Genomic DNA, 25,752 nt, shown 5'->3' with positions numbered 1-25,752 from the left:
CCAGTATGTGCCACAAATAGTCCTTGAATCCCAGTTGACCTCTATTTAGATCAAGCTCTGTATACACTATTCTAGGCTTCCTCTACATTAACGTTGAGGTTATTCATTAAGTTCTTGGTAGAATTTCTGTACTTGTACATTCTCTACAATACATGTTAAAACATTAGTGCACTTATTTTACAATAGTCTTTTGCATGTATTTTCTATGTACTCTGCAATGAGATAACCAAATGTTCCATAAAATTATATTTCTTGTTGCCTTTGGAGACAATTCCTTTATTTGCCTTTTCACAGAGAATCTGTGAGATGAACTTACATTTAGATGCAACCACCTTCTGTCTTTTTGTTTCATTTTGTGCCCAAAATAGTGAAATTAATATGATTAAGTTTCTCTAATAGTGTGACTACTAGTTGATCATTACAATAGATTATTTGGAGTGCCTCTAGTTAAATTAAAATGTATAGATCATTTTAAAATTATGCAATCCATTGTAGCTTCAGGCTTCTTTCCTCCTCTCCCACCCCACCCCACCCAATTCTTCCACTGTCATTGGAGAAGTGAAAAGGAGTAGCATAGAAATCAAGGCAATTTTTACTTTCCTTTGCTTTATGGGTAGCCTTGTCCAAAGAAATCATCTCCAAATGGTCAGATTATTGGTCAGGAATCTTTCTATATTTTGCTAGTGGTCTTCAGAAAATAAACAAATTTGAATGTCAGGGTTATATGTGAAGACTTTTCAATATGGCAGAACCATCTAGCACTTAGACTCTGCCGACATTACCTTTGATAACTGAGAGTATTCCTAAACCATAAGGAAGAATTAGAGAAGTATTTTGTGAAGACACTGGAGAATAAGAAGGAAAACTAATTTCTATCTTTAAGAAGTTTGGTGGTAATAGTAAGGGGGATATGCAAATAGAAAGTAAATATAAAGTAATTTCTTTTGATGGGTTGGAGAGAGGACTCAGAACTGCAGGAAAAAGATTCATGAAAAGCCTCCTTCAATAGAGGGTGCTTGAAGTGACCCTTAAGAGAGCTAAATAATCCTAAAAGCAAAAGTGAGAAGGGAGAACATTTAAGAAATGGGAGAAAATTTATGCAAAGCTCAAAGTTAGACAATGGGAAATTGCTTACTGGTAGGCAAAACTATAATAAAACAGGCCATTTTTGGCTGAAATTAAAAATGCAAGAGGAAGGGTAATATATAATTAGCTTGAAATTCTACTTTGGATTGAGATTAAATGTTTAACTGCATTTTGATACTAGAGGCAATCAGGAGAGATTAAAGCATCTCGAGAAGTGAAGTAACATTGTCTGAACTGTGTTATAGGAATATCACTTCAGAAGGTAGATGGGAGAATTGCAGAGGAGAAAGCCTGAGGGGAGGAAAACCTATAAGTGTAAAAGAGAGAAGATAAAGGCTTGAATTGGACTCATGGCCCTGTGAGTGGTGAGAAGAGGACATGTAAGAGTTCTCTATTCTGGAAACATTTTCATTAATGTATTATAAATACTCTAAGATTTAATCCACTGGACAATCAGTGATTCCTTCCTTCTGGACAATGAAAATAGATCTAGCCAACTAATTATTTAGCTGGCGTTTCTCTGATAGTTACAGAGGCAAGTTTCAGTAATTCACTGAATTTAGTTGAATTCACTTCCCTATATCTGGTGTTAACACAAGCATATTTAATAAAGCACACAGCAGTACTCAGTATGCAGTATTTGAATCTCATGATTCTAATTAGCTCTAATTTGCATGTGTAAGTTGAGATCAAGAAATTAAGTAATTAAAAAAATCTACCTCCACAATTTTCTGAAGTGACTATAATAATTTTCTGAACCTTTTCTGATGCTCGGACTTCCAAAGTTAAGATTTAAGAGTACCCCACTTTATAGACCTTGGTCAGAGTAGATATAGTACATGAAGTTAGGGGGGAAAATGTCCTGTTTTGGAAATAATTGAACCATTCTCTCCTCATCTCTCACCTTTTTGACTTCAGGAAGGTTGTCTTTATCAGTCTGAAGAACTTGTCATTGACACTCAACTTAAATCTGGAAGAGCTCTTTTAAGTCAGATATCTTTATGGAGCAGGGTCATTCCTGGAAGATCTTCAAAGAGTTTCATTTGACAACAAAATGCCTAATATTTTAGGCTCATAGAGAGCCTAGAATCTGCTCATAGATGAAGTACATAGAATGGAATTAGAAGTTTTCAGTTAGTATTATCTCTCTGGATTTAGAAGGATACCATTTCCTTTAAAAAGACATAAACTATATAATACAGGGCAAGTAGAGGATGACTGCATCGTGAAAGATTAGGAAAACTGGCTTTCTTGAAATTTTAGTGTGATCTTGAACTGGGTTTCCTATTTGCATTTTGGATTCCATTGATAATTTGTAGTTAGAGTAGTTTTTTTTTTTTTTTTTTTTGGAATGACTCAACCACCTTCCTCTTGTTCTATCTGGTTTGTACTTCTTGCTTGTCATCTCTGTAATTGATCATTCTGATGCACAAGACCTGCCTCTTATTTTTTTGGTCCCCACAAATGAAAGAATTTTTAACATTTTATTTTTAATTTATGGAATAAAACAAGCATTTTCATAAATCTACTAGGTATAACTTGCCATTCCTTTTAAATATATAAAGTTATCATGCAGATTTCTTTTTTCCTTCGCCCCCCCAGAGATAACTACCATTAGAGACACATTAGAGAATACACATGCATCTATATGTGTGTGTGTGTGTATATATATATATATATGTTATATATATATTGTGTATATATATATGTAATGTGTGAAATCATTCTTCTGTTTATCAGTTCTTCTCTGGATTCAGATAGTGTCTTCATATGTCCTTTGTAACTAATTTGGGCATTGATAGTGTTAAAATGAGTTATTCACTCAAAATTCTTCTTAAAACAATTTTACTCTCCCTGTATAAAATGGTCTCTTGGTTCTGCTCCTTTAGCTCTTCATTATTCCATGCAAGTCTATCCATGTTTTTCTAGAATTGTCAAATTCATTATTTCTTATAGCCCAATAGTATTCCATCACAATCATATACTACAATTTGTTTTCAGCCATTCCCTAATTGATGGACATCCCCACAGTTTCCAGTTCTTTGTCATCACAAAGAGAGCTGCTGTAAATATTTTAGAGCATATAGATTTTTTTCCTTTGTCACACAAAGATTTAACAATTCCCTTTCCCATTATGGCCTTGAACCCACTGGCCCTATGCTCTCACAACATGGCATTTATCATAGTAGATCTGTCACAGTTCAAAAACGATACACTCTTATAGGAGAAGGAAAGACAAGAAAAAAAGTCTTTAAAATTAGAATATCCTCAAAAAAGAGGAGATTAATAATGAGATCAGATATGGACTTTGCAAATTGCTTAAGAAGATAGTTTTACCCAATCCTGGGAAAGCACAATGTAATGAAAAGAGACACTGAAGAAAATTATCAATAGTAGTCAGGTCATATGGGTCTTATTCTTTCCTACATAATTTACTAACTGGGTGATGTTAAGCAATCATTTAATCTCTCTAAACTTCAGTTACTTGTTCCTTCTCTGTGCTTTATCAATATCATATCACTCCTGGGCCTTTTCCAAACCATATCTATACATGCATCCTTGCTTTCCCTTTCCCAACCAACTTTCTAATTCAAACTTCCTTTTATTTATTTTCTTCCCCTATCAGGATGTAAGCTCCTTTAGAGCAGGGGCTGTTTTATTTGCTTTCACAGGAAGTCTAGCACATTCCAAGCACTCAATAAGTTCATTCATTTTGTATATCCACAACTGCTTTTTAAAAGGTCCCCAATTATGTTCTGTATTGTAATTATTGTTTGCATCTTGGGAGTTTCATTCTTGAGAGCTTCCAATTCTTTTCCAGGTGATGACATCAGCAAAGTTTTAGGCAATAACAACATACCAATGTCCTTTATCTTAACCCTTTGAAATCTGCTACTCTTAGCTTTGGGCTTGCTGCCCAATTGTCCATAGGCTTATTTTCCTTCACAACCATGCATTTGAAAATGGAATGGTAATTTACTTCTATAGTTCTCACATTTTATACTTCAGTAACTAGCTTCTTCTTATTTAATTAGGTATAGAGCAGCAGCTACTCTTGCTATTACCTCCACCTTTTAGAAAATGAAATTATCACTTAGGCAAGAGGAGAATTTATAAATGTTATTCTTTTTTTTTAACCAGGAAGAATGTTCCAGCAGATATCATGAGATTTGAAATCTCCAACCACTGCTGTATCCTGTTTTTGTGCCATCTATTTCCTAAATTCCATCTCTTTTTTTTGCCTTATATACTGTCTATAGCAATGGCACCAAATTAAAAAAAAACCTGCCACATATTGACTTATAAAGTCATATTTTAACATTACCTATATTGTATTTTTATTTATTTTATTTCCCAATGACATTTTAATCATGTTCTCTAGGAAGTGTTTGACACCTATGATCTATGGTATATTCCTTCAACAATATTGATTTTGTTTCTCTCTTTACCCAAATGCTCTCCACCATATTTGCCTTTTTTAGTTTTTAGTTTTCATATTATAGATTTTAAATTCACAATGCATTAGCACTCTTTTTATCTATTCTACTTTTTTGAATAACATAATTTTTCAAATCCATATTCAAATAAGTCCTCTTAGTGAGACACATGAAGTAAAATTTGCTTCCTTTTATCATTTGGTTATAGCTTTATTCCTTTGTGCAGATATCTAAGGTATGTAATTTCTTATATATTAACAAGTATCTTTACTAATTTTCTTCTATTTATGAAGTATTGCTGATTTTCTATTGGTACATATGCACCGGCAGTTTTCTTCTTCTATACATATATATTTATTGGGAGTATTGCAAATTTGATTAAGGAATTTTTCAAGGAAATAAATCCTTACTCAAATTTGCAAAACTCCCAAGATATATATATGTATGTATGTTCTTATGTCTATGTATATGTGAGTGTAAACATACACATATGTATATATCTACATATATACATGTGCATATATGCATGTATGTATATAAATATATGTATTTGTGTACACAAATATATTTTATTCCACTTTATTTTCAGATAGCACTTTACAAAGTAGATATTCACATTGCAAATCTACCATTCTTTTCTACCTATTTCATAAAACCATGTAACTATAAAATTATTTGAATTTTATTTTGTTATTTGAGATAGTTTAGAGATCTAGATTCATTCCTATGAATATATCCCTTAACCAAGGCAGAGTATAAAAATTCCATGCTTTATAATATGATTTTGATAGCTCTTTTGGCCTACCCCTTCAAGGACTGAATTTAATACAGGTACAAAAAAATCAAAACAATTTTAGCAATCTAGATATATTTCATGTTTGTCAAAACTTATTATTACACTGGAGTTTTATATGATCAATATCTGTATAAATTTGGAAATACCTAAGTAAATTATAATGTATGAATCTAATGGCATAATGTACTGTAACAAAAGAACAGCAACAACAAAATGAAAAGAATGATTTTAGAGAAAGTTTGGAAGATTTGTCAGAAGTTATGTAGAAAACAAAACCAGGAGAATGATTTATTTATAAAATAGATATAACGCTGTAGAGATAAATAAGTCTGAAAGACTCTGATAAATTATGTGATCAATTATGATTCTAGAAAGCCAATGATGAAATATGTTACTCACCTAATAGAAAAATCATATTTCTGGATATGGCCAACATGGGTACTTATTTTTTTCACTATGCATATTCTTTACAAGGTTTTTTAGTGCAAGGAGAAAGGTAGAAAGGAGAGAAAATATATTATTGTTAATGAAAAAAATACTTTAAAAAAGTTAATCAGTGGCAATGGATTATTTTCCAAGAGGACATACATGCAGTAAATTAACACTGCATTTAGAGTCAAAAGATCTATATTTGAAACCTGACTCTGTCACTACCTGTGTAACTTTGAAAAAATCATTTAACTTCCCTGAGCTTTAGTTTGCTCATTTGTAAAATGAGATGTTTTAGATAAGTTCTAAGGACCCTTACAGCTTTAACCCTATGAAATAATGAACTCCTCTAATGACATGTAAAATGCTCAATTTCCAAAAATTCAATTCATGCAAGTTTTCATGAATTCATCTATCTTTAGGAACACCTGTAGTTTTCCCCCATAATTGGAAGAGCTGTAATTTATCTTAAGAGTAAATACCTTTCCAAATCAGTAATGAGCTGCTGGCTTATCATGAAAATATGAGATTTCTTTTCTCTGGCATTTTTCCTGATTAAAAAAAAAAGCCCTCGAAATATAGTGAAATTATGTGAGCCTAGTACACCAGTTCTTTATCAGAGCTCGGTGAGCTTTTGTCAATACATGGTATTGACTAATCCAAAGCAGGAATTATTAAACTTTGACTAATCCTACCACTAACATAACATTTAAATATTATTTCTAGTAATTAATATTTGGTTATAATTGGAGGGGAAAAGGTCATTTCAGAGAAATATATGCATGAGGCTCAAGATTATAGAGAATAATAATTCCTTACAATCTCCTATAAATGAGCTTGCACAGCCTGGTAATTACAGGAAAGGCATTGACTGACCTTTATATGCACACAGCAAGCAGCGGTAGTAACAGGCACAGAGGTCCGAGAACAAGCCCCTTGCCTGTTAATCATCAACTCCCTCCATTTGGATTTACACTCTCCTTTCGGATCCCAGTCCAGCTGTTGTAAAGAATAGGTCAGCCGTTTGAGGGAGCTTCCTTCAGGTCCAAGGCACACATCACTGCATTCTGGATGGGCTTCCCTCCCTGCAGTGGTCGTGGGGGGACCCTCCTCTCTAGGAGAAAAAGAAAGAAGAAAGAAAGCATTCAGAAGATGTCTGTCAGGGATAACAGGATGCCCCAGAGACTCACCGACCAAGGGAGTGGGGCAAGCTGAGCTAAATCTTTACTTCTTTCTCATGTATGCTAGGCTTTGCCCTTCACTAACCCCAATTCAAATAGTGTTGTTATTGGTTTTGAACTTGTTTCCAATTTCAACACCAGTTCTTTTAGTTGGACACTGATTCTGACCCACACTTTCACAAGACCTTTTTAGCAGTTATTATGCCTGCTTTGTGAATTGGGGAATGTTCAGGCAAGATGAAAGCAACAAGCATTTATTAAGCTTTTTTTTTTATTTTGCCAGTTATCTTACTAAGCAATGAGAATACAAAAAAAAAGAAAAAAAAAAGGAAAAAAACCCACAAAATCCTCCCCAGTCCCCAAAGGGTTCATATTTTAATGGGAATAAATAACATGTAAATTTTTTAAAGTTCATACAAAATCTCCCTATCACCTCCAGAATCAAATACCAAAATCCTCTGCCTGGTATTTAAAACAACCTGACTCTTACCTACCTTTCCAGTCTTTACACACATACATACACACTATATAATATATATAATATACATACATACATACATATATATGTATATATATACACATACACACATATATGCTATGTATATGTGTGTATACACACACACACACACACACACACACACACACACACACACACCTCTGGGCATTTTCTCTGGCTGTCCCTCATGCCTAGAATGATCTTTCCTCTTCCCTCTCCACTATCTTCTCTGAATTTCTTTAAATCTCCAATAAAACCCCATCTTTTGCAGGAAGACTTCTTCAACCTCTCTTTAGAGCCTTCGCTCGATTTAATTTTTTGAATATTTTTCAATTTATCTTGCCTGTCAATTATGCTTGTTCATTTTTTTCCCCTGATAGAGCCCATCTTTTGCCTCTTTTTGTATCCTCAATGCTTAGTGCACCCAATACATGTGGGAGTCTGTAATTTAACTCAGACCATCTCTACTTTCTAAGGGCAGTGCACTATCAATTATGCTATACTTCCTATCATTTTGTCACAATATTTAAGCCAGAATTTAAAAGTTATTCATATGTCCTGCTGTTTTCTAGAAATCATTTTATTTCATGAAATTTGAAACATCATAGAAATATAGAGCTCTTCTGATGCTGACTAATTGACAGCGAATTTTTACCATTTGATTCTTATCAGGGAGAGCAAGATTTATTTAAACCATTGGATACCTGGTATATGTGATAATAAAATAAATGACTTTTTCATTGGTCATCTTTTTAAATTTATTAGATAGCTATTGACATTTATTCAATCCAAGTGTTAATGTAACTGACTTAAAGCTTTACTATGTCTTACCCAGTGCCTTTATGTATATGGTAGTGCCTATTTCATGAGGATTATATTATAAAAATGTTAACTTAGAATATATTCATGAGGTAGTAATGTTTTTTTTTTAATGTTTTGAGATCTTTCATTCACTCAAACCAGTCAGTCAACATCTATTAAGCTCCTATTATGTACTAAGCACTGGTTGGGAATACAAAGAAAGGCAAATGACAGTCCTTGCTCTCAAAGAATTCACAATAAAATAGAGGGAAATATACTTTAAAAGAAGCAGTAAAAGCCCTCATCATTAGGATTTAAAGAGAGGGGATGGTCAAGGCGGGAGTCAAGATTTGACTTGCTTGGAACATACTTTGTCCTGTCTCTTTGTTGGTGTATTTGCAGCTTCATTGAGCCTCGCTGGTAGGGACATGGCCCTTTCTCACAGAAATTTTGTCCCAAATGAAGCCAGCAGGATTCTGCCATTCTTGTCTGTTGGCCCATTGGTGGTAGATGATCAGCAGTTGTTGCCATTGGTGATGAGGAAGGTGGATCCCTCTCCACAAAGATTTCTCCCTCAGGGATGGCTATAAAGACTGAGATAGAAGCATGTTGGTCTGGTGGTTTGGAGGGGCTCTGCTTAGGGTCAGGGTTTTTAGGGGTCCCTGGCAGTGTCTGAAGGGAGATGGTAGTGGGGGGACACATGGTGTTAAGCACAGGAGATGTACATATAAGTTATGAAACAATCCTTGCTCTCAAGAAGCTTCCATTCTGTCAGTGTCTCAATATGTCAAACTTTATACATGTTTTCCCCAACAGAATATAGAACTCTTGAGTCAAGAATTTTTTAAAATTTTTCTCTCAGTATCTCTAGTATCCAGAGTTTAACAAATTGTACACAGTAACAACAAGATTATATGATAATGAACTGTCATGGGTTTGTTCTCAATGACGGGGTGATCCAAGGCAATTCCAGGGGACTTGGGAAGGAAAATGACAGTCAAATCCAGAGCGTTAACTATGGAAACTGAATGTGAATCAAAGCATAGTATTTTTACTTTTTGTTTGTTTTATTTCTTAAGTTTTTCTCCTCTTCAGTCTGATTTTTTTTTGTCCAACTTGACAAATGTGGAAATATGCTTAAATATTTATATCAGTAATGGGGGTGAACTCTGAAACTGTGTCTCCTTTAATCTGTAAAAGAAGGGAGATTCGGGATCTCAGACTCCTAAAATTCTGGGAAAAAGCAAACTTCCCCAGACAAGCCTTTTCCAAGTTAAACAGTGTCATTCAATTAAACATCTTGGTCAAATCTCCATTGATCTTTTGGGGATGCCCATCCTCTTCAGGAAATTCCAGACTCTGGGAAAAAGCCTCCAAAATGATTTTATTCAGTTGGAGATCTGGGACTGTTATTCCTATTAAGTGGCTTGAAACTCCAAGATAAGTATCTAGGCCTGGAGGCATTGGCTCTCTTTCAACTGGAATCAAGCCTCAGACCACCAATAAAAGACAATTTTGAACCCCAACTCTTTGCAGAAGTCCGATGTAGGATTATGCTTTGCCAAGGGACCTCTCTTCTTGGCACAGCTGCCTGTCAGGACTCTTGCCCACTGTGAAGACATTCTCTTCTCAGTGATAACCTTTTGTTATTTCTCTGACAGGACCTTGTCACTGAGGAGTCTGTCCTCCTAGTAGAGCTGGCTTCTCAGTGCCACATTCAGATTTCGGGTTTGGGAATTCTTTCACATTGGACTGCGCCAACCAGAGGGGATTCTCACATCATTTTTCTACCACTAGAACTGCATCATAAGCATATATAAATATAAATGTTTAAAACATATATGTATTATATATTTCCATATATGTGTGTGTGTGTGTGTGTGTGTGTGTGTGTGTTTGTGTGTCTGTGTGTATATATATGTGTGTATACACATTTAAGCCAGGGTGATATGCCGCTGAAACATTCTTGAGTGAGGGAAAGGGAGTATAAAACTAACCTATCTTATATATAATAATCTGTATTAGAGTTCTATGGTTGCAATCTCCTAGGGGAGAAATAAGGGAGAGAGGGAGAAAAATTTAAAACACAAAGTTTTAAAAAAGCATGTTGAAAACTATTTTTATAGGTATTTGGAAGAATAAAATACTTTTGGAAAAAATTTCTAAATGCTTGTTGAATTGAATATGTTCCCCTCTTAGGAGCACATATGATTAGAGATGTTTACCTTGAGATGCGCCATGAAATGCTTTCATTCCCCCATTTTTGGCCACTGCTACAAATAACGACTTTCTCTTAAGGTACAAAAAAGTTATAATCTGTACTGTCGAATGGGACACCTAAATGAGGGAATTAAAAAAATCTTTGAAATTGAAGTAGCAGATCCTTCCTAATTATCCTGTATATGGTTTGCTTTGTATATATTTGTTTTTGTATTCTCTCCCCTATTAGATTGTAAGCTCCCTGAAAGGCAATGACTGTCTTATATCTCTTTTTAATCACAGTACTTGGCATATAGAAGAAACCTGATAAATGTTTATTCATTGATCAACTGTCCCTGTTCACAGTAAATATTCTAGATTAACTGAATTTAGTGCCAATATATATAGGAAGCATTAAATGTGACTAACTGTCCAAGTCAGGAAAGCAAAGACAACACAAGTTTAAAGTGACTATTATGACAGGACACATATATGACACTCTCCTGAAAGCAATGATATATATTAATTGGAAATTAATTAACTCGATTCCATTCTATCCTGTACCTTTACCTTCAGCAATAAGCATCATCATTATCTTGAACCATTATAATACCACCTATTTATATAATGCATTGTAGTTTAATAAACCTTTAAATAATATCATGTGGAAGGTAGTGCCTGAATTATTATCTCCATATTATCTCCAGGATGTCATCAAGTAAAGAAGTTAGCACGTGGCTTTTACAAAGGTCAATAAAGGAGCTGGAATGATAATCAATTAAGGAGACAGGATAAAGGTTTTTGGAATGTCCTATGTTAGCAAAGTTCTGGCAACAGATCAGGGTTTACTGCTCTACAGTCCTTATCTAAATATGCAATTTTGCTTTTGGGGAGAGGAAATTCTGGAGACAAGGGCTAGGGACCCATCATCAACATCAGGGGTACCTTGTTCAAAGGTAATGAATAAAATCAGGGTTCAAACTGAGATTCTTTGACTATGAATTCTGTGTTTGCCCCAATATACTGTATCACTTCAAGAACATTTATTTCCTTAAGGAAATGTTCAGAGATTCCAGATCATCTGAAGGTTCCACAATGCATAGTCTGGCTAACTAACCATTAGTTCTATAATAATTTAATTTTAATTTCAAATTATTTAACAAGTCACATCTTTAATTATATTGGGTCAGCTATATTTGAATGACATCTGCAGAGTTTGGTTTTCCTAAGGCATAAGTGGTATCAATTATGAATAATCAAATTCATCTAATAAAACAACTAGGGAAGAAATATAACTAAATCAATTCTAGAGCTTCTATGAAATGAAAAGACATGTTAATTTAGTGTTTTAAATAGGAGACTCCCAACCATAGAACTCTAATATAGGTTATTATATATAATATAGGTTAGTTTTACTCTCCTTCACTCACTCCAGAATGTTTCAGCTGCATATCACCCTGACTTAAATCTTTAATTACATATGTGTGTGTGTGTGTTTTTTTTAAACCTTTGAACTTTAATTAATGTGTGAAAAAATACATAATACATACATACATATATATCTGTTTTAAATGCTTGAATTTTAATGTATGAAATGCCTTGAAATACTGAAGATAAAAAGTATTAAGTACAAAGTAATGGGCAACTAATCAATTAGCATTAACATGTGTTAAAAATATTCAAACTACCATGAAGATATTTTGTTAACTAGTATTTTAGGTGAAGGGTCTGACTCTTTGAGAAACAAATATACTGACACTAATCATTTTTAGAAGAATCAGTGTTGATTTGGTTTCTAAAGCAATTTTAGTGATATTATTTATTCCTAAAATATTTATTTCTTTAGTATCACACTTTACAAGTAATATGGTGAAGAAAAGAAATAGGATAGATTTTTTCATTGAAATATTGATGATTCTGCATTTAAAAGCTTAACTTAGACCCAAAGGCAACAATTACCAAAGCCTTATACTGATTTGCCTTTGGATTTATTTATTCTTTTAACCAAATTGATTTATCTTATCTAAACAAGTGAAATTGGGAAACCTTCCATGGCCCAAAGAAAATAAATAATTGCTTTTATATCACATGGATTAGTAGAACTGAAAGCTAAGAACTTTTGTTTTCAAATCAAATACTCTTTTCACTAGAGCACAGTGTACTCCTGTACAAGAAAGATAGAGTTAGAGGTTGAAAGATCTGGATTCGAATCTTCCTTCTGCTACTCTGTTCCTGTATGGACTTAGACAAGTTAATCGCTAGGCCTTAATTTTTCCTCAGAAAAATGAGAGGTTTGGACTAATAATCTCTAAAATACCTTTCACTTCAAAATCTATGATCTTGATTCAATTCAACACCCATAAAGTAGGTGTCGTTTTACTCAGAGCAGTGAAAGTCTTCTTTATCTAAATCAAACTATAGTCAGGTCCCATGAATAAGTGAAGAGGTAGCATGTATTTAAATTTGTCCTATTCAAAGTTTTAATTATATAAAATATGGCAACTGGTTCTAGCTGGGTGGATATATAGACTATTGGGACCAACTGTAAAAACTTTTCATGGTTTGATTCTTTCCTTATTTTTTCTGGTTATATATGTATATTCACTTTTATAAACATTTATTTATGAATCATGTTGGGAAAGAAAAACCAGAACAAAAGGGAAAAACCACAAGAGAAAAAAAATAAGCATAGCATTGTTGTTTATATTCAGTCTCCATAATTCTTTTTCTGGATGCAGATAGGATTTTCTATTCAAAGTTTATTGGGATTACTTTAGATCACTGAACTGTTGGGAAGAACCAAATCTTTTCTAATTGCTCATCACATACACTTTTTTTTTTCTGAGACATTTGGGGTTAAGTGACTAACCCACTGTTAGGTGGGTTAAGGGAGTGTTAAATGTCTGAGATTTTTGAACTCAGATCCTTCTGACTTCAGGGCTGGTGCTCTACCCACTGCACCACCTATATGCCCCACTCATCACATAATCTTGTTGTTACTGTATACATTGTTCTCCTGGTCCTGCTTGTTTTGCTCAGCATCAGTTTATGTAAATCTTTCCAGCCTTTCTAAAATCAGTCTGTTTTATCATTTTTACAAAACAATAATATCCCATTACTTTCACATATGATTCCCCACTTGATGGACACCCACTTGTCATTACAAAAAGATCAGCCACAAAAACTTTGGTACATGTGAGTCTTTTCCCCCTCTTTTATGATCTCTTTGGTATATAGACCCAGTAGTGACACTGCTGGATCAAAGCATATGCAGTTTTATAGCTCTTTAGGTATAGTTCCAAATTGCTCTTCAGAATGAATTGATCATTTAATAACTCCAACAATGCAGTAGTATCCCAGTTTTCCCACATCCCCTTCAACAATTATCATTATGTTTTCCTGTTATTTTAGCCAATACGAACAGTGTGAAATGGCATCTCAGAGTTGTTTTAATTTGCATTTCTCTAATAAATAGTGATTTAGAGCATTTTTTTTGTATGACTATAGCTGGCTTTAATTTCTACATCTGAAAATTGTTCATATTCTTTTATCATTTATCAATTGGGGAATGATTTGTATTTTTATAAATTTCTTTATTTATTTTAGAAATGAGATCTTTATCAGAAAAATTGGCTATAAAAATGTTTTTCCCAGTTTTGTACTTCCTTTTAAATCTTGTGTTGGGTTTGCTTGTGCAAAACTTTTTAATTTAATGTCACCAAAATTGTCCATTTTGCATTTTATAATGTTCTCTAGTTCTTTGATTATAAATCCCTCCCTTCCCAAAGATCTGATATGTAAACTATCCCTTGCTATTCTAATTTGCTTATGGTATCATTCTTTACACCCAAATCAGGATCAATTTGATTTTATTTTATTATGGGGCATGGGATGTAGGTCTATGCTGAGTTTCTGACATATTATTTTCCAGTTTTCCCCGCCATTTAATGAGTTTTTATCCCAGATGCTAGAGTTTGGGGATTTATCAAACACTAGGTTACTATTGTCATTGATTATTGTGCCATGTGTATCTAATCTATTCCACTGATCATCTATCTGATTTTGACTGATTTGATGTTGATCTGTCAGCACCAAATTCTTTTAATGACTGATGCTTTAATAAAAGTTTTAGGTCTGGTACTGCTAGGCCACCATCCTTTGAATTTTCTTTTCATTAATTGCCTTGATACTCTTGATATTTTATTCTCCCGGATGAATTTTGTTACTATTTTTTCTAGCTCTATGAAATATTTTTGGCAGTTTGATGAGTATGTCACTAAACAAGTAAACCATCTTCCTTTGTCTTTAAAATTTCCAGTCCCATAAAAATTAGAGAGAAGCTAACTAATTAGTAACTAGAAGATAAGAAGAAGGGCTAATGCCTCTCTGAAGTGAATAAGCTTCTAATGACTTGTGACTTCAGTGTGAACCTTAACTGGCAATAAATCTACAACCATGATTATAGTTAGAATATATGTAATCTTCTTAGCCTAGTTGAAACTGTGAAAAATCTCCTTCATCTTCAATTATTCTTTATTTGACCTATTTCTTTCTCTGCAAGAAGGAAAACACTTTCCTAATCTCTTAGCTGAAAAATAGGTTCTTTGCAAGAGAGGAGAGAATGTGGTCCTGTTACCATGAGCTGTAAGATACTGGCTGCCCTGTTCTTCTTCAAGGTGACTTCTTGGAGGCTCTTCTGAGTTTCCTGAGCATGGAATTTTCTAAGATTCAAACAAGGCGTGTGTTTCAGTAGCTGTTCTGATCAAGTTCTGCAGGGCCACAGCTCTAATTAAGACAAACCTCCTTCCATTTGCTACAGAAGGAAAAGATTGTGTTTTGTTTTGCTTTTGCCATTCAGAGGATCTAGGATCTGGAGATACTTGGACAATAAGCACTGGGATATGAAGTGGGCCTGGTGTTCAGGGAGGCTGACATTTTAGTGATGAATTCCAAATTAAGACTGTTAAAGAATGGTTACCCTAGAAAAGAGACACAGGATGGGGAGGAAGGTATTGAAAAAGATTTCAAGTCTTTAAGTTTGGTATTTGAAGGGTTTTTTTTTGCAGGAGTGAAATAAAACTTAATCTTTTTGGCCCAGAGGGCAGAATGAGCAACATTGTGGGGCAGTTTCAAAGAAGCAACAAAAGGCTTTATGGAAAGCAAACAACAACAACAACAACAACAACAACAACAACAACAACAACAACAACAACAAAATCCAAATTTCCCAATAACTAGAAGGAAAGGGAGTAGCACCCCAGTATTTAAAAGGCTTTAATTTCCTTCTACCACCTATTATTGTTGTAGACTGAAAAGAACACTATATTTTGTGTGAATTCCTAACAATGAATCAATTTTCTGACCCTGGTCTCATCACTTCTCTTTGGGACTTCAGTTTCCTTAATTTTAAGATAAAAATGTTAGAAACAATGATCTTAAAGAATTTTTTTATAGTTCTATAATCCAATAAGGATATAAGAAAACCCTACAGAACCCTCTGTAAGAAAAAGGAAAAGACAGTGAGTGAGGAAAAGACAAAAGATTGAGGAAAGTGAATATTTTTCTTTCATGTTTCTTCCAATTGGTCCTTGCCTAAATCATGTATAGACGAAATGACATTTTTTTCCTTTTTTATTTTTAAAGCTTTTAAATTTCAAAACATATGCATGGATAATTTTTCGACATTGACTCTTGCATAGTCTTGTGTTTTAGATTTTCCCCTCCTTCCCCCCACTCCCTCCCCTAGATGGCAAGCAATTTGATATATGGTATACATATTAAAATATGAAAAATCCAATATGTATAAACATTTATATAATTCCTTTGCTCCACAAGAAAAATCAGATCAAAACAGAAAGAAAAAGAGTAAGAAAACAAAATGCAAGTGAATAACAAAAAGAGTGAGAATATTATGTTGTGATCCACACTCAGTTATCGCAATCCTCCCCCTGAGTGTCGATGGCTCTTTTCATCACAAGATCATTGGAATTGGTCTGAACTGTTTCAATGTTGGAAAGAGTCACGTCCATCAGAATTGATCATCATATGCTTATTGTTGCTGTGTACAATGATATCCTGGTTCTGCTTGTTTCACTTAGCATCAGTTCATGTAAGTCTCTCCAAGTCTCTCTGAAATCACCCTGCTGGTCATTTCTTACAGAACAATAATATTCTATAACATTCATATAGAATAACTTATTCAGACATTCTCCAACGGATGAGCATCCACTCAGTTTTCAGTTTCTTGCCACGATGAGATGACATTCAATCCTATGACAGTATTATACAGTGGAAAGTATGTTAGATTTAGAGCTTTTTCTCCAAAAAACCTTTGTGGTGAGCTTTTTCTTCTCAAAACACAGCCAGGTGATAAAAGTTCAGATCTTTTATTATCTCCAATATAGCCCGGTTAGCTTAGAGGTCTATCTCTCTGCTTGGTTCCAAGAGCTCCCTCCGAATGTCTCCAAATCCAAAGGATTCTGTCCTTCAGCCTCTGCCTCTACTTTCTTCAGCCTCCAACCAGCACAGAGATGGAATGAATCTCTTGTTTTCTTCACTTGGGGCTTGGCTAGCTTTCTGGTGAGTCTTTCAGACCAGCTTGGTCTCAGTGGGGGCTGTGCAGGAGCCCAGCCACCTACCACAGTGGTGTGAGATGAAGATGAATCTGGTTGTCCACTGAACTCTCGACTTGTAGCTTCTTCCTCTGAAAACTCTTCTTCTGCCACCAGCCATCCAAGTGGAAAATATTCTGCCTTGCCTCGGAGAGAGGGCTTCTGGCGTAATTCCGCTGAAATCTCAGAGTGAAATTCTTCACTCTGAAGAACTTCTTTGACTGGCCCATTGAAGCTCTATTTATGCTCCTTCAAGATAGGGATTGTGGGTTTTCTCCCATAGTGCTCTCTGGCCCAAAGAGCTTCAAGGGAGGTGTGAACTTATAAAGTTACAAAGTTTACTTTGTGAAACTCCCATACTTGTGAACTCCAATGAGTAAAGGTGTGAACACAAGCCTTGTATTAATTAGTTCTACTTAGTACCTTGTTTCAGGTTCTGCCCAAAACATCTTCTTGTAAGATTAGATCAACTCTAATTAGTTAGCAGTTTGTAAGGATTCCAACAGACCTTGGTTCAAATCTTCGCTCAAGTAGTTTGTCTCAACTGTGTCTTCATTCTTCATTTGCAAAATGAGGTAGTTGAACTAGATGATCTCCTAAAGTCTGTTTTAGCCATAAATCTAGCACTAAACTAATCCAATGTAATCCATTGGACAGAATGGCAGATTTAAAGGATCAGTAAGACCCTACAATTATAGCTGTACTTGTTTTTTGTTCTCTGTGAGGTGCTATGTTCCTTTGTCACCATGGATGAATCAAGTACTTTCTTTCTCAGTTTGCCCATCTGTAAAATAAAAAAAATTATAATAATTGTAGCACTTACTTCATGGAGTTTGGCAAGGCTCAAGTGAGATAATTCATGCCAAGTCCTTACAAAAATGTCAGAAATTATTATCATTATTTTTGAAAATTTCACTTTATCTATTTTCTTTTTCTTTTTCTTTCTTTTTTTTTTTTTTTTGCCAATTTGGTCTTGAGTTTCAAAATAGCTGAGCCTCGTAGTTGATCTAGTTTATTGGCAGTATAGAAATAGAAATATATTGGAGAGAAGATATTGAAGATTATATGAAGTCTAAAACAAAGCCACATGAATGATAGTGTCAGGTAACCAACTCTGCCCAGAACTAAGTGGGTTTGTTCTGGATGGCCTTGGAAAGGCTGAGTTGCAGGGGTTTTGATAATGAGATAGATGAAGGAAGCTCCAGGCATGTACAAATGCTTTAAAGTAATGAGACCTCATCCAACTCTGAATGTAGTGATCATAAGTAGATGAAATAAGGATAAATACAGAAATAGGATTCCTTTGGTAGCCTGGACTTCAGTTACAGATTTTTTAATCATTATCTCTATAAATCTTTTTATATTTGGTGGAGGCTAGGGAAAGAGAGAAATTTTCCCAATGGCACAATGAATATTTGGTTGGGATTAGGTTACTATTGTCCTTGGAGACCAATATTAGCTTAGAAAGAGAAATTTGGAACTGGACCACAGGGGGAGGAGGTAGGGTATGACAGTGTAAGGCTACAAAGGGTGAAGAATAAGTGTGGTTGTGCTGAAGATGAAGCTCACAATTGGTCATCCAGGGTGGGTGGGATGTAACAGCTTCTCAGCCTTCAATTCTCTGGTACACAACCCCTGAGGTCAAACCTTGGGCCCTTTAGAGCCATAGCTTCAAAGGGAACTCCCTTTCTGTTCTGCCATTTTGGAAACAACTGCATTAAAGGAAGAGACCCTTGTCTACACGGTAATAGATTCAGTCTTGTTTTGATTTCTCTCTCTCCTCTTTGCCTAATGGAGCAAAGTTTCCTATTCCAATCTCAGGCCTATACAGCTGTTAGGCTTATCTTCCCCAGGTGACATTTGAATTATGTTACTCCCTTGCTCTGAATCCTGTAACTGCTCCATAGAGCTTTTCCACCAAATGGAAGTCAGAGTCAAGGCTTTCCAACAAATCTCTCCTGGCTATTTAGTGTCTTTATGTTATACTCCGATTCCTAGTCTCTTTTGCTATTCAAGCTAATCTTCCTATATCAATCCTTTCATAATTCCACTCCCCTGTGGGGATGTTCCTTCCCAAATAACATTCTTCCCTGCTTCTAAACTACCTGATACCTTTCCAAATTGGCCCATAATGACCCAACATCTCTAGGGACTATGAGATCATTGAAGTATAGAAAGAATTAATGATTTGGGCAAATTCATATTTGAGTAAATGGCTTGGATTGGAACTTCCTGATTTATTATGCAGTATTATTGGAGTTTTTGTCTGCTTTATTTTCCCTATTTTAACGAATGTATTTGTAAACTTTATTTTCATCATTGAACTCATTCTAACCCTCTTTACTGTTTTTTTTTTTTAAATCGCCATGACCTGAGACTTTTCTTAAAAGCACTGTGAAGAATGTATCATCATCTCCCGCTCCCCCTCCCCCAGCCCCTTACTTGCCCTGGGATGTCATCAGCATAAAGAATTTTGTAAGAAATGTCCTCTACTAAGATAGAATGGTACATTCTCTGTAACTTAGTCTTATAGAGTTGCCTGTGGACACAGATGTTAAAAACCTTGCCCAACTTCAGAAAACCAGTATGTCAAAGGCAGGATTTGAACACATAACTTCCTGACTCATAAGCTACCTCTTTATCCATTATACCAGTCTATCTCTATAGTTAGCGAATATAGCAAAATAATTTTGTTTTGAGACATTTTGTGGGAGATAATTGAGATAAACTGAGATGAGCGGCAGCAACAAACTAGCAAATTTTAATAACTAGCTCTGGGTGGGGGGGAGGCAAGTGTGCAGGACACCATTTCAAGTTTAATCTGCATTAACAAAATTTGGTCCAGCACTTTCTTAAGTATATACAAGGTGCTAGCAAATGGTTTCTATAGAGGGTTAGTTAATAAGTATTTAGGTTTCATGGACCAGGAGAAAAAAATTGAGGATATTATATAGGTATTTATAAAAGAAGAGAGAAAAGGAATTTCCATAAAATGTTTTTGTTTATGAAATTTTAGAAAGAGAAGGGGGGAAAGAAAGGGGAAAGAAAATGAGGAGGAGAAGAAGGGGAGAAGCAGGAGGATTGAAGTTTTATATGTTACAGTTACTTTTCTTTGTTCTCTATGAGGTGCTAGCTTCCCTAATTGCAGACCCTGTGACCATTTCCTTTCTAATACCCTAAAGCCTCTAGGACTTCCCTCTGCATTCTGAAGGGTCCCAAAGATGGCACTGTCTCATTGCCAGGTCTGGAGATAGTTAAAGTTCTATGTCTTGTGTTTTTAGGTTTTACTTCCTTTGTTTCTGGGGAAATTCCTTATCTTGATCCTACTAATCCCAGGAGTTACTGTGCTCGCTTTATGGGTGGCACAATCAGTGCAACACCATCCAACCAGTCAGACAAGATTTGTTCTAACCTAGAGTGATTCTTACCTCTGAGGAGATTCTTATAAAGCATCAATACTATCACTTGAACCCAGATATCTCCAAAATCAAACTCGTTCTCTTGTGCCACCAAAATTGCTTCCTTCCTGGCTTCCCTATTTATTTTAAAGTTGGACATCACACTTCCATGCCAAGAAGCTTGGAAATTCTGTAGTGTCCCTCCTATTGCTACCAGAATAATCTTTCTTAATTATGAATTTAATCCTGCCACGCCTCTGCCTGGCAATCTTCATATTCTCACCTTTGTTCGGTCTTTTACATACAAGCCTTCCAATCTTATCTTACATTGCTAAGTTTTATGTACCTGATGATCCAGTCAAACTAGTCTGCTCTCTGCTGCCTGAATATGTCATGTACTCATATGCCTATGTCCATGACTTTTTCCTACACCAAAAACTTCTGCCTTATCTTTCTTTGCCTATTTGTCCTTAAAACCCAGCTTATCATCTTCTCCAAGAAGCTTCCCTGGTCCTTATTTAAGCCTAGGCCTTCACAGGAAACTTCCTGTGGCTCCCTATTGCACTTGTCAGGTAATGTTGGCTATTATTTATATATTTACTTATTTATGTATTATTTATATATAGATATTTATATTTATGTCTAATTCTCTTTCTCCACGGTGAACTTTGTAAATGTATGGTGGCCTATATTATTTTCACCGTGTATCTTGTCCAATGCTAGGAAAGTAGTTTGTAGAGAGTAGGTATTTTATTAGTAATTGTTCAATAAATGTGGTGAGAAATTGGACTAGATGGCAATTCACACATAAACAACAGTTTAAAGCTTATAAAGCATTTTCCTACCATAATCTAGTGAGATCAGAGTGAATATTATCACCATTTGGAAGATGAAAAAACTGACGCTCCTCAGGAGATAAAGAACTTACCTCTGGTCCCAAGGTTAGTAATGTTCAGAGCCAGGTCTAAAACCTTAAATCTAGGAAGCTTTCCAATTTTATGATCTTTGCTTCCTCATTCTCCTTTACCTATATATCTATCCAGTGAACAATACCTGTTGATTCTTCCCTTAAAATCTCTCACACAAATCCCTTCCTTTCCTTTCAAACTGACTCTACTACTACTTCAGATTTTTATCATCTTATGATTGAACTATTGCATCAGCCTTAGTTGTTCAGCTTGCCTCTGATCTTTCCTATTTTTGGTCCAATTTACATACTGTAGGATGATTAATTATCCTAAAAATGGTTTCACGATGTCATTTTAAAGAAAAACATGAAATAGTTCTCCATTCTCAATAAAAGACTACATTCACCAGCCTAGCATTAAAGCCTCTACAATAAGGTTCCCATTTTACTTTTATACTTTTATCTCCTACTTCTTTCCTGTTAAAATACTCTGCTGAAAATAGGTTGGCAGTTTGTTTTAAAAATGATTGCTGGACTTGGACACTTCAATTCTAGTCTGGGCTCTACCACTAACCATCATTATGGATGTGATAAATCACTTTACCTCTCATATTCTCAATTTCTTCATTTGTAAAATTAGGGGATTGTCCTAAATGGCTGATCTCATTTCTTCCATCTCTAACATTTCTTTTTTTTTTCTTTGTTTTCTTTTTTTTAACTTTCCTCCCAAAAAAAAATCCCTCGAGTTTTCTTTCTCTACTCTTTCCCTCCCTCTTTATCCTTTTTCCATTAACTTATATAGATTATCCCACTCCCTTTATTCTACACATTCTGCTATCCCTATATCCCTATATGTGTATTGTTCCCTCTTTAACCCATCCCCGATATGAGTAGTATTTCAGAACTACCAGCCCTTCTCCACTAATTCCTCTATGTCAGTTCTTTCTTTTGTACCTCATTTGCATAACATAATTACTGTTTTTACCTATTTTCTACAGTTTTGCTTTTCAGAATCATAGCATACTCAGATCTACACTAATCTTTTTTTTTGACTACCCAATTAATAAAGACAATCTTAGACATATGATTTATATTTCCATATATAAAAGATAAATGGCTTGTCCTTATTGAGTCCCTTGAAATTAGTTTTTGATGTTGACTCCTATCTGCTAAATTTTCTGTTGAGTTCAGGTTTATTTATGACAAAATATCTCCAATATTTTTATCATTTTATTCTTTGTTCTTGCAATGGCTTCCCTCCAAGTCTTATTCCCTCTTTTATGCTTCTCTGACTCCCACCTTTCCCTTTAAGATTCATGTCATCTGTGAGGTTTTCTCTTTTTACCTGCCCCTCCCTGTCTCAGTCTATGCCTTCTTCCTTCTGTGAATTCATATTGCATTGATTATGTGAGCTGCCTATTGACACTAATCCAATACCAATCCCATCAATCTTTATTATGTGCACAAAGCTCTGTGCTAAACTCTGGGGATACAGACAAAAAGAAAACCACTTTTATCCTAAAGAACTTGCATTCCAATGTGGGGGGGGAGGAAAGAGAAACATAGATTATAGAAATAGCTAAGTATATCCATTAAAGTTTAAGGAAGAAGAAAGAACTGAGAAATACAGGGATCTGGAAAGGTTTCCTGTAAAACAAAATACATGAGCTCAACCTGGTCTGAAGCAGCGAATCTAAGAGTCAGAAGTGTGATTATTTACTTGGCCTATTGTCAGAAAGACAGAAATTCAAATATTATCTTTTACTAGCTGTGTGACCCTAGGCAATTCACTTAATTTAGGTCTGCCTCAGTTTCTTGAACTATAAAATGGGCATATTAACTACCTATATCATAGATGTTGTAAGGAGCAAATGAGATATATGCAAAGAATTCAGCACAGTGCCTGGCACATACTATGAGCTTAATACATACTTATTCCTTTTCCTTCTCCCTACCTTCTTAAATGTTCATGTTTTGGCTAGTTAGAAATAATAGCTAACATTACTACATGTGTGACCCAAGCTCTTTGGACCTTAGTTTTTGGATATGTAGAACAAGATGGTTAGAAGAGATGATTTCTTTTTTAAATTTTATTAAAGCTTTTTATTTACAAAATATATGCATGGGTAATTTTTCAACACTGACCCTTGCAAAACCTTTTGTTCCAAATATTTCCCTCCTTCCCCCCCCCATTCCTTCCCCTAGATGGCAGGTAGTCCAATACATGTTAAAAATGTTTAAATATATGTTAAATCCAATATATGTATATATATATTTATACAGTTATTTTGCTGCACAAGAAAAATTGGATCAAGAAGGAAAAAAAAAAACGGAAAGAAAACAAAATGTAAGCAAACATCAACAGAAAGAGTGAGAATGCTATGTTGTTATCCACTTTCAGTTCCCACAGTCCTCTCTCTGGATGTAGATGGCTCTCTTCATCACTGAACAAGTGGAACTGGTTTGAATAATCTCATTGTTGAAGAGAGCCACGTCCATCAGAAATGATCGTCGTATAGTCTTGTTGTTGCAGTGTACAATGATCTCCTGGTTCTGCTCATTTCACTCAGCATCAGTTCATGTAAGTCTTTCCAGGCCTCTCTGAAATCATCTTGCTGGTTGTTTCTTACAGAACAATAGTATTCTATAACATCCATATACAATAACTTATTCAGCCCAACTGATGAGCATCCACTTAGTTTCCAGTTTCTTGCCACTACAAAAAGGGCTGCCACAAACATTTTTGCACATGTGAGGTCCCTTTCCCTCCTTTAAGATCTACAAGGGATGATTTCTAAGGTGTCTTTCAGTTTGAAAATGTAGGAATTTTCTTCTGACACTGGGATTCAATTACTAAACATGACATTTATCTGTCTTGCTACTTTATCTATGTTATCACACAGGTTGGACTTATCACCTTCAGCCTTAATTACTTCCCATCTCTATTTAATGCTTCCCTAAATTCCTAAGTCTTCTCAAAATGGAAGTAGAATCAACTCAGCTCTTGGTGGGCCAATGATAGTTTCTGAGCTATCTTTTAATCCCCTTTTCAACTTCTAGATATCTGAATTTGGATCATTTCATTCCTAATTGCCACTCTTATTTAGTGGGTTGACAAGAGAAAAGAAAGTGAGCTTAAGATGACGTTTAAAAGTATAAACAACTTGTGATAGTAATAATAATAATAACAATATCTATACCCAGATGACACTTTATGGTCACAGAGGACTTTTATCAAATATATTCTCTCATTTGATTCTCACAATATCATTATGAAATAATTTTGTTGTTTTGTTTTCAATCATGTCCAACTCTTTATGATTTCATTTAAGGTCAGTATCTTCTCCAACTCAGGAAATGAGGCAAACAGGATTATGTGACTTTTTTGAAGTTACACAGCTAGTATGGGTCTGAGACCAGATTTGAATTCAGAAAGATAAGCCTTCCTGACTCCAAGTCAGGACTGACTGATTCTATCCACTGTGCTGTTCATGAAAGAATGATAGATAAATAGATAGGTGATAGATAGATAGATTAATGATAGATAAGTAGATAGGTAATAAACAGAATTTTAAAGCACTTATGTGCTAAATGCTAAGAATACAAAAACAAAAGAATGAGATGATCCTTATTTTAAAGGAGATTACAAGTCATTAGAAAACATAACAAAAACAAGAGAAAGCAAGGAGAGAGCAAAGAGTGCCCACCCAGTGGTAATGCTGGTGGGGAAGTCCAGCAATACAGAATGTGACAATCTAGGAATGAGGCAAGTGTGGCTGGAGTTCCTCCAGACATGGTCATTCAGGCCAAGGATTCATCCGTGAGGAGGGCAGGACCAGAACAGAAGTAGACAAGACTGGTGAGGAAGTAGAGCTGATCAGGGAGTGAAATGAGCAGGGAATAAATATTATTATTTCCATTTTTAAAGATGAGGAAAGTGAGTTTAAATGATTTCCCCCAAAAGACAAAGTTGGAATGAGAACTCCTTTCTCTAGATCTGGTTCTACTATACAAACCTGTCATTTGAAAAAGATGATAGAATTTAGAGCTAGAAGGGACCTTAGCAAAAATCTTGTCTACCCTCTCATTTTATAGATGAAACTGAGGTTCTGAGAGGCTAATTGAATTATCAGAGATTACATAACTAAATGGCAGAGGATTCATGGGTCAATAATACTCTTGAATGCCAAAGACAAATCATGAAGAAAGTCTCACAGTTTATGTACTCTTAGAAGAATAACTGTTTCTATGGCTGGCAATCAATTCTGGTTAACAACTGATGAGAAGATGGTCAGCCAGATTGCATGGTGGATAAAGCGCCATACCTGGAGTCAGGAGGACTTGAGTTCAAATGTAGACTTGACACTTGCTGCTAGTTGTGTAACGTTGGACAAGTCACTTAACCTTAATT

The sequence above is a fragment of the Antechinus flavipes genome, chromosome 3, assembly GCF_016432865.1.
Source record: "Antechinus flavipes isolate AdamAnt ecotype Samford, QLD, Australia chromosome 3, AdamAnt_v2, whole genome shotgun sequence".
Taxonomy (NCBI): Eukaryota; Metazoa; Chordata; class Mammalia; order Dasyuromorphia; family Dasyuridae; genus Antechinus; species Antechinus flavipes.
This window is presented reverse-complemented; position numbering follows the sequence as displayed.